Source organism: Triturus cristatus, chromosome 6 (assembly GCF_964204655.1).
Source record: "Triturus cristatus chromosome 6, aTriCri1.1, whole genome shotgun sequence".
In the NCBI taxonomy this organism is placed as follows: Eukaryota; Metazoa; Chordata; class Amphibia; order Caudata; family Salamandridae; genus Triturus; species Triturus cristatus.
The window spans coordinates 522872392-522887089 of NC_140589.1; the positions used below are offsets into that span (position 1 = coordinate 522872392).

A 14698-nucleotide genomic window follows, 5' to 3' on the forward strand; every position below is an offset into this window, starting at 1 on the left:
AATAAAGAAGATTTCATTTTTGTTTTGTTTGTGTTTACGTCTTTAACCACCAAACTTACCACTTAAGGGACCAAGACAGTTAACATCAGGGACTGAGCAGAAATATGTAATATATACTTAAGCCAACAACTCTGATGAGCTCTTAACAGAACTCACCTCCCACTACAACTCTACTATGACTTCCATTATGGACCAAATAGCATCCTTGAAACTGAAAAAAGTCAGAAGCACACCATCCAGACTATGTTCAACACATTAACTCCCAAAGAAGAGAACTAAGAGTGACAGAATGACTCTGGCAAAAAAAACCTTCCTCAATCCTACGAGCGAGACTCAAATCAGTACGAAGGAAATACAAAAAACTCACTATCCCCGCACTGAACCAAGATCATAAACAGCTCCTTGAGTACTGGAGTCATGCCAGACTGTCTCAAAAGTGGCCAAGTCACACCTGTACTAAAAAAACAGGGTGCAGACTCAAACGATCTAAACCACTTCAGACTTGTCTCCAACCTCCCTCTCCTAGCGAAAATCCTGGAAAGATGTGTTCTCACCCAACACCTAGACAACACCAACTTCCTAGACCCTCACCAATCAGGCATCAGAAAAGGATGCAGTACAGCGACAGCGATCCTAAACATAATAGATGATATGCACAAATCTCTTGATACCGGCCCATGTTGCCTACTCATACTCCAAAACATCAAGGTATTTCAAGAAAGAGCTGAAGCTGAACAGATGTACTACAAGGGTTCACCTCTTTTCTACAGAACCGCACACAAAGTATAAAAATCAAAAATTTCTCATCTGACCCACACACAGTTAGCAGGGGTGTCCCCCGAGGATCAGTACTCTCCCCGCAACTTTTCAACCTATACATGGAACCTCACACCACCATACTCAAAAAATCCAATCTTCTCTTCCACCTCTATGCAGACAATACCCAGATCTTTCTGGAAACCTCCTCCATTGAAGACATTGAGAGACTGAACGGCACTCAAAGAGAAGTCCATCGCTGGCTATCATGCAGCCACCTAAAACTCAATCAAAACAAGACAGAAATCCTCCTAATCTCCAATGATGAGAAAAAACAACAAATCTCAGAATGGCTAAAAGCGATCAATGCACTCAAATACAACCTTACCTTAGCCGACTCCGCTAAATCGTTAGGAATCACCCTTGCCCCCAAATTAGACATGAACAAACACATCAGAAACACCGCAGAGAACGCCTTCCTCAACCTGAAACTTCTCAACAAAATAAAACCCTTCATCCCTCAGACCGACCTCAAACAAGCTACTCAATCCCTGGTGTTGTCCAGACAGAACTACGGGATTGCAACCCTCACAGGTTCAGCTAAATCTCACCTAGCTCCCCACAGATCAACTCTGAACGCAGCAGCCAGAATTGTAACCGGAGTACAGAAATATGAACACATCTCCCCTGCGCTCAGAGAGCTCAAATGGCTTCCATTCAAAATGAAGGGCAATTTCAGAACTGCCTGCTTCACGCACAAAGCACTGCACACAGGCAAACCCGCCTACCTGGCCGCCAAAATCCAGAAGGCTGGTCAGACAAGAAGTCTAAGGAGTACCAACACCCTACTTCTTATCCCTCCATAGAACTCGCAAACAAAACTCCATACCTGTCCACAACAGGACCAACCCCCCCTACAATTCAAAAGGCAGGTTAAAGAACTCTTCCTCAACCGATCTCTTCCGTATGGATAGCTACAACCTAACAATCGAAGCAGGCCCACAACTGCTCACAAGACACTTTGACATTAAGAATTCTACCTCACTAACCCCTATACCACCCCCAGGCCAATCCCGTAACAAGTCACTGTGCTCTCTCGGACGAAAAGGCCGAATACATAATATTGTGATAACATAACCTGCAAATGACATTGTGCACTCTACGACAATATTACTATGATACGTCTGGAGCCATTGTACTTACTAGTATGTCTATGTATCTTACGAGTGATTATGAGGTAAAGCGCTCCGATACTTTCAGGTCTGGCCAGCGCTATATAAAACTCCTAAATAAATAATAAATAAATAAATAAATTCTATTCTCATCCTGAAATCCACAAGTCATCACTGAGATATTCACCCTAATTCTGACATATCAAAGGAAAGGAGCACACGAGCTGGTGACAATGGGGTGACCTACATCTCTCTAATATGCCAAATAAGAACTGAACTCCCACATACCTTAAGGAAACAAACTCACCTAACCCAAGACCTGTCGTCAGATTCGGAAGGACTTACGACACAATTGGAGAAATGTTGTGGACGCCTGGCACCTCACCCACATCATCCAGACTTCTTCCCACTGCTGAGCTGCAGATGAGTGCACTAGCCTGCTGATCAGCAGCTCCTGTGAAAAAGGGTAAGATTAAGTGCCAGGCTACCGAGCATCTTGGGGAACTTGCTCGGACTAAAAGCGCTATGGTTCTGAGATTCTTTGACTTTTAGGAACACATCGTCAAACATCTAAGATTTCTAAGATAGAAAATTGGGACATTGGAATTTACTCATACAATGTTAGAGTATTGGCCTTATGAAGACTGTGTATTATTTGTTGGGTGCTGTATTTCACCTTGTTTTGAAAATATAAATACTACTTTTTGACTAAAATAATGTTGTTGTGTAATTTTCACTAATCAGTAGGAACTGCACATCAGTAGATGACATAAATGTTGGGTTGGTGCCCGACTGATTCTGAGCATCCCTGCAGGATATGTTGGCTAATAGACCAGCTGGCTCATAGTGCCACACTAAGCCCCGCCCCAACCTAGACAGGAAGCAAACTGTTCGGTAAACCACTGAACATGACAATCCTGTTCCCTCAGGAACTGTGGTGACAGATCTAGAACCTTTCGCTCATACACGTGTGCTCTCTTTTGCTCAGAGAAATGCACAAAGAATACACAGAGGGACGTTCTCAATGTTTATTAAATCAACATGATTCTTGATTAGAATATATTTGCTGCAATGATCAATAGACAGAAGCAGATGAAAGTTATAAGAAGGGTCAGTGACCAAAACGAAGAGTTCCACCATCTTGCTGAAACAACATATATATGGAAGCATATGAAATAATATAACAATCTGGAGTACTCCTACTATGCGGACCCTAACCTACGTGTCTAGGGTATGTGTGTGCCTTCTGCCAAGAATCCCCATGCATGATGATCCAACCCCATTACCTGGTGGGTAAGAATGTAGGACCCCGTCACACCCCGCTTGATCATGAGCTAGACACCCCTCACAGAGATGTTAGTCAGCTGCTGGAGAAAAAGTATCAGCATGTAGAGACCTCTTGATGTCAGCAGATGTGCCTCCTCTGTGTACACCCAGAAGCAAATGTTTATTTATAGAAAAAGACAATCTTGCATTGAGCAACGTACATGTAGGCCTTGTACACAGTGTCAAGGCAATATGATAGTATCCTTGCGAAGTTGACTCATGTAAGTAAGGTCAGTGTTTCTAGAAAATGAACCCAAAGTGTCACAAATGCAAATGTGCATCAAAAGTTGATGTGAAAAGTGAAGGCAACTTTAGGAAAGCCCTTTGTTCATGCAAAATGGCAATGTTTCATTCAGGGTCTAACTGAGACACATGACACCCACTCCTATGACATAAGTCAAATAAGAAGCTATCTAAAGCTAAAAATTCTACTACTAAAAATGCAACAGCATATGTAAAGGAGATTACTTAAAAAGTCATATGTTAAAATAATTACAGAAAGTTTTTAAAAAGTACTAATGCTTTGCTGAGACCCAAAGCATTAAGAAAGGCAAATGTAAAAAATATTAAAGCTATAAAAAGAGGTCAATTTAAGATCAATTTTGAATATTAAAATCGGACCGAATAAAAAGTTCCCACCAAACGGAATAACCAGATGTTCATGTGTTCCGAGTGGTATTTATTTATTTGAAAGTTTTATATAGCGCGGACAAGACTCTTGCGAGTATCAGAGCGCTTTACAAGCAGGAAGGAGGCAAAGTACAATATACATAGACAACAGACAGTTAGACAAAATCACAATGAATAGATATAGAGTTCAAGTGAATTTAGCCATGAGGATAGCTTTAACTTCTTTTTTGAAGGAAGAGGTGGAGGGGTTCATTCTTGTTTCACTGGGCAAAGCGTTCCATATCTTCGGAGCCATACCTGAGAAGGTACGGTTATAGGTTTTTTTCTTGGCAAAACGTTGAGGTTGAAGGAGAAGAGTTTTGGCACTCCTAGAGGCTCTGTTGCCCGCAGAGAGAACTAGTTTCTGTGCAAGGTATTGTGGAGTTTTGTGGTAGAGGGCCTTGTGTGTCATGCAGGCAATTTTTAGGTGAATTCTGGCTTCAAATGGAAGCCAGTCTCTGGCTCTCAAGTCAGGTGAGATGTGAGCGTTTCTTTTAGAGCCTGTGATGAGTCTCGCAGCTGCATTGATCGTGGTTCTTAATGGTGCTGTTGAGGATCTTGGGAGGCCGCATAGCGTAACTGCTCCATACTCTACTCGGGGGATTACTAGGGCTTGAACTGCTTGTTTGAAATCATGTGCAGGCAGAAAGGGTTTCAGTTTTCTCAGGGTCTTTAGTTGGAAGTTCGCTCCCTTAGTTGCGGAGCTAATGTGTTTCTGCATCTTTAAGTTGCTGTCTAGCGTTATTCCCAGAGATTTTGCTGAGTCGACTATGTGCGTGTGTCCATTTAGGGCTGTTAGGTGTTTCATCCAGTCCCGGATAGTGTGGGTTTTGTTGGGGGGGGGCGATTAACAGGAATTCCGTTTTGAGAGAGTTAAGTTTCAGATGGTTTTCTGCCAGCCATGTTTGGGTTTTTTGAAGTGTGGTGTTGAGCGATTTGATGTCCTCTACTGAGTGTATCTTGATGTATATTTGTGTGTCGTCTGCGTACATGTGGAAGTGAATCTTGGTGAGGCGTAGAAGATCTGTGAGAGGTTCCATGAAGAGGTTGAATAAGGTGGGTGAGAGAGAGGAGCCTTGAGGTACTCCTAATGTGACTGGCATAGGGTTGGATAGGGATTGGTTGATCTTGAATCTTTGGGATCTGTTTTGGAGGAAGGATGTGAACCAGTTCAGAACCTTTCCAGAGATACCCATTCTGTGTTTTAAGAGGTCAAGTAGGTTGTCGTGTTTGACAGTGTTAAAAGCTGATGACAGGTCGAGTAGGATTAGAAGACAGGCTTCATTCTGGTCTAGGATTTTAATCACGTAGTCTACAACATGAGCCATGGCTGATTCGGTGCTGTGACCTGCTCTGAAGCCAGATTGAAATTGGTTCAGCAAGTTGTATCGATCGATGTGACTGTTCAAAGAATCCACAGACGATGATCCCCGAGGTGCACCTCAGAGCAAGTTAATAGATCACTTATCTTCGCATACACCCCCCACAGCAGTTGCTGCGGGAGGGCGAACAGCCAGTTGGTCTTCTGTCGAGCTAGAGTCAAGATCGAATCCACCAGATGCAGAAGCAACCCAGGGAAGCTTTAGAATGTGGTCAGGAGTAATGGAATCCCGAGGGGACTGCTATACAAATGGGCATTTAGTGAGCCCATCAGTGCATGTATGTCTGAAGGTTCAACTAATCGCAACCCCAAGCACAAATCCAGGGCACACTTGTAAGTGCAGATGAGATGGTGAAACACGGGCTGCACAAAGTGAAGCCATACAGGCCGAAATGACAGGAACATAGGTTGTTCATCCAGTTCCCAAAGCATGGGTGCGCCAAAGTAATGCACCATGTGCTCACCGCATAACAGGACGTGAGGCAGTGACGGCTCCATGCAATCTTGATATGAGACATCCATTGTGGAGAAAACATAGTAAAACCACTATCCCTACAATTAGGAACAGGACCAGTGGAATGGATGAGGGATGGACTCCAAACACTGTCTGGAAGGTGCTAACCAACCCGGAGCACATGCCTTTGAAAAAACATGCTATTCCTCTCATATGGAACATGTTAAAACTACAATGCACCAATTCTTCGAAATGCTATGGGAAGTTAGATCGGAGAAGGACCTTGCCCCCTGAAGATTGAATTTCTCCTTAGCAGAAGTTAAGGCCACATCTTTTTTAAATGTTAAGGCATTCAGTTTGCTCAGGGCTTCAAAGTGCATGCTGGTAAGATTAATCAAAGTCCATAGCCTTATCCTCCCTATCTGTGTGAGCAGGTGGAAACAGAATTTGTGTACAGCAAGGAACAATGGAAGACACGGTCACCACGTAGGCAACCCCTGGTTTCACAGCAGCCTTGACTGTTCAACATCAGGAAACTCCCATTCAAGAGTAATCTGAACGTTGAACGCATCATGGTCACCTTGGAGCCCTTTAAGTAGCAAGACATGTTTTCCACAGAGGCATTGCATGCTCCGTGCAACAAAACATCTTTGCATACTAAGGACCCACTTTTATTGCAGTCAGAACCACTGAGAAAAAGTTCAGTAACCTTATTCTGACACCGGAATTTTAAGGGAAGCAACAATGTTTATGTAGGAACCCTACACTTAACGCTTCGCATCTGCCCACTTGATGATGTTGTAGACAGTACTGAAAGTGGAAAGTCAAAATTAGTAGTGTAGTTTACCCATGGATTATTCAATCTGAGGATAGGATGTTACTTCAGCAATGGTAAAAGGTAATTTCTCTAGTCTCTTAATATGTAACATTGTATATTTTCCAGCTTTACATGCCATCATTATCTCTTGTTCTGTAAGGTGCTATGGTGAAAACAAATATGTGATGCTAATGTGTTGCCTCAGTAAATGGCCAGGCAGTAGGGCTACTCACTGTGAGCCAGATTGCACAGGTTTGATCTTGCCGAGGGTACTCTGGCCCTGGTCCGCTGCAGCTGGTGCCGTTTGTGTGGAGGGCATTGCGACATACCCTCGGCTTATTTACTTCACTTCCGGATTCCCCACTTCAGGCACAGAGTGTGTGGTGCTGGTGGAGCAGTCTAGTGCTCCCAGCACACACACTACTTAGACCCATGATGAAGCGGGCGCGCAGCAGACACCAGTAAGTCCTTGGCATTGCCCGTGTACTGTTGTGTGTCTAACTGTTTAACTACTTAACTTTTGAGTGATTTTAACGGTAGTACACGTTATTTTATAACAGTTTTATTAATGCTGCTATTACAAAGGGAGGTGCTGTAAAGAGCGGGGGGCTACTCACTGTGAGCCTGATTGCACTGGCTTGATCTTGCCGAGGGTATGCTCGCCCTGGTCCGCCACGGCTGGTGCAGTTTGTGCGGAGGGCATTGTGACGTAATGGCATTACTGAAAACTGAATGTAAACGTTTTGAACGCTGTTGGAGGGGGAACTACCTGTATGAAAATAGGATGAAATACTTAGTATCACTCAAGTCTTACCATCAACAAATTAGGAGAGCACGTAGGGAGATTTTTACTGAGCAAATCTAATCAGTAAAAAAATCCACTAAGAATATTTTCAGTGTAGTCAAAAAATTGACCTCTTTAGAACGTGTTGCAACAACATTGCCTGCCTCCATGGTTTATTGTAATAAACTAGCAGATTTCTTCTTGGGAAAGATAGAAAAAGATATATGCAGCCTTTCCTGAAAGTAGCAGGAATTATATCTCTGCTCCAGCTATAGAGGATTCCGGGGTTGAGGATAGGTTTTCTTTCTGCCCTCCTGTAGAAAGTAACATCTTAACACTTATGGAAGCAATTAAATCTGGGTCTCCCCTAGATTTGATCCCCCCGAAATGTCTATTGTGCGGGAAAGAAGCCATTGCACTGGTTCTTACCAAACTTCTTAGCAATTGGAAACATGCTATAGTGGTACCACTGCTTCAGAAACCTTCTCTAGACCCAGCTCTCCCAGAGAATCTGAGACCTATTTCGTTGCTTCCCTACTTTGCTAAAATTGTGGAGAAACATCTAAATATTTAATTGACCACGTTTTTGGAAGAAAGACGTGTTCTCCATGAAATCCCGTCTGGGTTCAGGCCATTTCACAGCACCGAATCGGCCTTACTTCTAGCTTCGGAGGCCCTGAAAACCGCAGTTGATGAGGGAAGAACAACTGCATTGATCTTACTGGATCTGAGTGCTGCGTTTGACACAGTCTCCCATGGCCCTCTGTTGGAACGGTTGGGGGAGGCTGGGGTCGGTGGCAGCTCATGGGAATGGATAAAACACTTCTCGCAGAACAATCCTTCCAGGTCTTACAACATCCTTTAAAATCCAAAATATGTCCTCTGTCTCAAGGGGTACCACAGGGCTCGGAACTTAGCTCTACTCGATTTAATGTCTACATGCACCCCCTGGCAGACATTGTGCTGAGGCATGGGGTGAAACTGGTGTCATACGCTGATGACACTCAGTTGATTGTTTCACTGGAGCAAAAGGGGGCAGGAACGGCATCTGATTTCAAGGTCTGTTTAGTGATCTAGTTAACTGGATGAAGTTCAGCTGTCTGCAGCTGAATGCGGGAAAGACAGAGGTGATGGTAGTTGGCAGGTAGCCCTCCATTTGGTCACATTTGTGGTGGCCGAAGGAGCTGGGACCTACTCCGACTCCCAAGGTTAAGGTCAAGAATCTGGGAGTATGGTCCGACAACACCCTATCTTATTCAGAGCAGATATCAGCTGTGGCCAGAGCCTGCTTTGGCATTCTTAAAATGTTGCGGAAAATCCTGGGCCTACTACCACTAGACGCCAAAAAAACAATTGTACAGGACCTCGTTACGTCCCGTTTGGATTACTGTATCATCCTTTACCTAGGGGTGACCAAAAGAAATCTGAACATTTTGCAGAAGGTTCAGAATGCTACTGCTTGGCTGATACTGAATATCCCTAGGTGGGCATCGGTGGGGGCTGCCTTGAGGGAATTATACTGACTCCCTATTCAGGCTAGAATCACCTTTAAGGCTTTGTGTTTTTGCCATAGGATCCTCAACGAGAAAGGGCCGATATATTTGCGCCCCCTTCTCACTGCCTACAGACCTGCTCAGAATCTGAGGTTGTTGGGCACGGGGAAGATGATCGTGCCTAAGATTCGTAAGGTACGGGCAGGAGGTAGTTCCTTTAGCTTTCTCGCAGCTTAGACCTGGAATGACCTACCTGTGGAATTGAGGACTTGTCCATCAGAGACATTGTTTCAAAAAGAATTGAAAACCTGGCTCTTCCAATTTCCTCCAGGGGGCCGGTAGTAGGCCTTCATGCATCCTAGGACCTTTAGGGTAGGGGGAGGAGGGGGTCTGGGCCAGTTGCTGTGGTTCACGGTGTCATAGTGCAGGGACACTCCGTTGGAGTAACCAGGCGCTCTGCAAGCTTAATAATAATAATAATAATAATAGTAATAATAATGTCCAGCTCAACAATAGAATAGACCTAAGTTGGGACTGTCTGAGTTGCAAGTCAGACATGTCTTGTGTGACGTCTATTGTTAAGGATACAATATTACCCAAGGAGTATATTATAGATGTTAAGGTGGTCCCACCATTGTCCACTACTGCAAGACCCTGTTCTAAGTTGACCCTGTCAATCTCGCTCAATTTTTCAGCAGCAGCTTGTTGAAATATTTTCTAAGCCTCATTATAGATGTCATAAAAAAGTGTTTTTGACATGGTTTTCGAGGACCCTATAAAAAGTCCTGTAGTCCCAGATCATCAGATAAAGGAACAGGGACTTTTTTACCTGAGACAGAGTCAAGGTCTATAGCCAATCCATGCCCAACTTCCCAACACAGTAGGTTGTCACTACCCCCGAATGTTCAGTCTTCCCTTATCACATGTCGGTCATATGTGCTCCAAATCCCTTGATGTTACCTAGGAACCTAGCCTTACATTTGTTCGTGTCTTGGGGTCTGATGAGTTATGCTTACACAGCATGGTTTCTATGGTATCCTCATTGTATGATGTTAATTGCTGCCAATTCTTGACTCATGCAAGAGTGGGAAACCATGGTGTGTTCAAATCTTTTATCTTGGTGAGGCCAAGGCATGCTGTCTGTTGCACAGTTTTAGGGAGGAAAAACTATTTGTTGTGGTATTAAGCAGGCTCTAAATAAGGCCTCGGTTACCTGAACCTGCCAATCTTTAGTCCCCCAGAAAGAATTCACTCTATTGTGTCCCTCCAAAAGTCAAATCCTTGTACAGAGAGCTGGGAAAGGAAAGAAGCAGAGTAAATCATTTTTGTGTCTGTTAACTTATTTTTCTTTGCAGGTGATGGTGAAAGCCTATAATAGAAAGAGGCCAGGTAAGACATGTCATACCCCGAAAAAGAATCAAACTTCTGTGCAAATGCCTTTGAACTACCCCGTGGCGGTGTGAGGCAATGTTTCCATTATGTAAAGTTAAGAACTTCACCAGAATTACTAGCTTTGTGTAGAAAATGATGTCTGTAATGTTAGAAACAAAACATCTCATAGTTAGCTACACAATCATCTAACTTGTTAGAAGAAAACATAGTTGAATGCGCTGGATCTTCTAGCCTTTCATAAACTGTATCAATGTCCCAAGCATCAGAAACAGTACTAGGAATGAGGATATGATTTAAAGAAATTTTAAACAAATGATGATGCATGTGGTTTCAGAATAAAGTTTACCATATTTTCTGGAGAGCATTCTGGGATAAAATGTCCATTCAGAAGCAGAAAGAACACTGTCACAAAACCAATGCAAAAGACCAGGAAAAGCAATGAAAATGTAATCCAAAGGTGTCCCCATGGGGAGACAAAGTAGGTTATTTTCAGCCAAAGATAGAAAATGCGCACCTTCAGTCCAAAAGGTAGGGGTGGTGTAGGTTGCTCTGATGTGTCAGAGGAAAAGTCGTCAAAGTAGATGAAGTAACGCAAAGCCGTCCGGGCTATCCTTGGCACTTCAGCAGGTTGTGTTGAACTTGATGGAGACTGGATATGTGGTACGTTGACGTTGACCTTGTTCATTTCAGGATTTCAAATTTAAATTTGTGTTTCTGTACTTGTTGACTGTACAGTTGTTCTGGTTTTTGCAAAAGGTTGAAGACCTAATTTATGGTTATTTAGTGTTGTCTCTCGAGAACAAGCTTCATTTGTAATTAATATTTCCACCTGAATCTCCTATAGAGTAAGAAGAGGAGTCTGGTAGCCACTCAGGAGCCCACGTGGCTTACTGTTGAGAATCGGCCACATAATGTAGTTTTAGCAGATCAATGAAGACAAACCTTTGAAGTAGGCAGCCGGCAAGGTGTGGAAGAAGCACAGTTCTTGTACATTTTATAGCCAGGTCAGGCACAGGCATTATGTAGGATGGCCCAAACTCGTTCTTCTCCACAAATTTTTCTCTGACCAAATCCCCAACATTGGGGATCTAGCCAGGCCTTGCCAGAACTACCTTCACTTCTCCTGCGGTGATGCGTTTTACTTGGACGTTGCTTTGCTCATCCTGGAAATCATTCAGTTCCAGCAAAACAGCCAAACATTCATCAATGCCAAATGGTGTTTCTGCCTCCACTGTGCTGGCATTGTTGAGGTCTGGGACCCAAATCTTAACCCCAAACAGGATTTCATAAGGAGTCTGACCACCCAGGGATTTTCTTGGAATGTTATTCAAAGCTTTCTGGACCCCATAAAGGTGATGGACTCAACTGCGACCTGAGCCTTTGAAGCCCGCTGTTAAAAACTGCTTTAAGTCACGATTTTTCATCTCCACTACCATGTTTCCATTAGGATGGTATGGAGACGAGAAACCCAAACTTCCCGTGGCCCTTTTGTAAGCACTAGAGCTAAATGCTGGAATGTAATGTATCAGCTGCATATGTCCCGATAAAGACTCACAGATCCTTTATAACAGTTCAGGCGTCACCCGACCGCTGTGGCAACAACCTCAGGAATCAAGAGCAGTAATCTACTGCCACCAAGATATACTTGTAAGCCCTGTGTGATGATAGGGTGCTGCAATGGTCCAAGTATGAGTAGGGGCGTCTGTGTTGGACACACCAGGGTGGAACTCTCATCTGCTGGGAGATATCGCATCTATGGACAAAGTCCTTAGTCTGTTTGTAAAGACCTGGCCACCAATTGCACTGCTGCAATAATTAAATTGTAGCAGCCACCCCTGCATGTCCAAAAGTGGGACTCTCATGTGCAATTAGAATTAACCCCAATCTGCGATCACTGTTTGGTACTAATCTGTTCCCACTCATGTAATCTGTCCATAAGGTGTGTTTTTTGCATCTAACTTGAAGGAGTAATTGAGCGGTAAGTACTTTGGCAGGTGTGTGTCATTGCGAGCAGTTTTGACAGCCACCATGATGTCTCTGTAAATCCTTGTACTGGAAACGAGTAATTGCAGTAATGCAGCCGTGCAAACTGACACTTTTGTAGCTTCATCAGCTATGGAATTCTCTGCAATGTGAACGGCATACATTGATGGCTCAGTGTGTGAATGACATGGGCCTATGGTAAGAATTATTTTGGCTTTGCCACTTGTTCCCAAAGCAGCGGGCACTTTTCTGTGCAGCCTTTTGAGTCTCTGAATCCATTCTGGCTCCAATAATGTAGATATTCATTGTATGGCTGCACACAATGACATAAATCACACACTATAAGTGTGGGGAATCTAGTATCTGCATTTTGCAGTGCCAGTACCGGAGCTTTTAATTCTGCCAGTTGCACTGTACAATCACCTAGTGACTGCATGTAGCTTTTTTCATGATGGAATTCTCCATCATGCATACACCCTTTCACTTTTGCGGGTGCCTCTGTGTATTAGTGCTTTGTCTCTGTGGCAGGCTGAGCAGAACCATCATTGTAGATTATATAGTCCTAGCGATCTAGAAGCATTATATAATTAGGCAGAGAATATTCTTCTTTGAACTGCATGAAGGCTTGTATTTGTAGAATAAAATCTGTAATCTACATCTGTTGCAGTGAGTGAGTTAGCCCATTATTTCAAAAGTATGTAGAGCTTTAACATTTGGAGCGCTTGCTCTGGTGACCGCCTCCAGGATAGCTACAGGGGTCACGACAATTATGCATTTCCCTTGAGCCAGGGCTCTCTCTCTCACTACAGCAGTCTGTACTGCTGTCAGTATTTTCCCAGTAGGTGGAAAATGCATTTCAGCATTTGTATAAAAATGTGATTATTATGCAATCGGTACCATGTCACCTTCATTGAACGTGACATAAGTGTACCCTGATGTACCCGCGTTCACATGGATCACCAGAGTTTTTCTGTTGACACGTGAGCCCTGTTCCCTCTAGGCGCAAGCCTGCGTGGGCGCTCAACTTTCTTCTTGATGCCGCGCACAGAGAAATCTTAGTTTTGAAAATAATTAAAGCTTTTGTTCTAGCTGATCAACCCCTTGCTTTCCTCTTTTTTTAACTTAAAGAAAGAGTGAAACAAGTCACAGAACGGAAGGCACATACCTAGTTTCAAGAGCCTTGCAAGGTAAAATCAGCTTTACGTGTTTTAATTTCTGAAATTAACAGTACATGTTCCTGGCTGCTTTGGAATGAAGTTTTGAAAGCGGGTTATTTATAACAAAGAAATGCATTTCCAAGTCTTGAAGTGTTTTATGATCACCAGTTTGGTTCTTTCAAACAGTGTTCCTCTTCCGTATACTTTTTATGCTTTTAAGCAAAATGTCTTTCTCCTTCTTAATATACAAGAGGTGGTTTGAGGGACAGTAGATGATTCCAACCTAGCCACAATAAGCGATGTGGGAGGTGGAGGGGAACATAGAGTATATTGTTTAGCACCTGTGCTTAAATTATATTATGATAACAATATGCCAAGGTCCAATATAGGTTTTATAAGGCTGGAACCACCTCTGCCACACTCACCACTACTCCCTGTTTGTGATGCATACCAAATGCAGCTTTTGTATCCTAAAACTGCACACTATTCTGTGACTGTACATCAGACTTCACCTGCAGCTCATTCACTTTCCCAGCACACAGAACATTCAAAGCTCTGCCGGTGTACATCAGTACTGGCAGGAAGGACTGCTTGCAAAATCACTACATCCTTTTACCTGATCTCACCTGGATACACACTGTTAAGCTAAACTTGCATACTAATCATTAATTATCAATATTCCCTGCTAAATGTGCTACTTTAATATATAATATATATATATTTAGTAGGTAGTTATAGTTAGGACCTAGTTTCCATAGGAAAAGCGTTTTTTGCTTTGCCAATATCTTTGGCGCTGTTTGACGAATCTTCGAGAATTTTTCAAAACTAATGGCCCGCTCCTGTCTTGAAAGTTTCAGGGTCATTCATCAAGCGGGGATGTGAAAAAAGGTGGGTCCCAAACGCGTTTTCTCCATGTTAATTTCCATAGGAACTTTTGTCACGGCTACATCCAGAACTGCTGAACGGAATTATACCAAATTTGGCAGAGAGGTAGCTCTTGGTCCAGTGTGCACCTCCCTAGGCTTTAAACACTAAGGGAGGGGGGCCACGTGACCCCCCCTCCTGGAGCCCTCCTTGGCCCTGGGGACCCCCACCACCCAGGGCCGGCTCCGGCAATGTCCTGGAGTGCCTACCCCCGGGACATTGCTGTTTGCATTGGCAGAGTGGGAGCATGGCTCCCGCCCTACCATTGCAAACTCTGCTTCGCTTCATGGAACGAGAGCATAAAACCTGCTCTCACGTTCATGAAGCAAAGCAGATTGCTTTTGGACAAGAGGAGCTGCATGTCAGCAGCTCCTCTTGTCCAAAAGCAAT

General features: G+C 43.5%; 1 protein-coding gene across 14 annotated transcripts in view; it reads left to right on the plus strand.

Moving 5' to 3' along the window:
• LOC146817363 (uncharacterized) overlaps positions 1 to 14698 on the plus strand; it is a 145028-nt gene that overhangs the window by 38409 nt on the left and 91921 nt on the right. For 2 of the 14 annotated variants that reach the window (XR_014962988.1, XR_014962980.1), the window contains exon 3: positions 10208 to 10241. The exons of the other annotated variants lie outside the window; for them this stretch is intronic. The gene's annotated coding sequence lies outside the window, so the exon portion shown is untranslated. The remainder of the gene's footprint in view (positions 1 to 10207; positions 10242 to 14698) is intronic. 14 annotated transcript variants of the gene reach the window in all.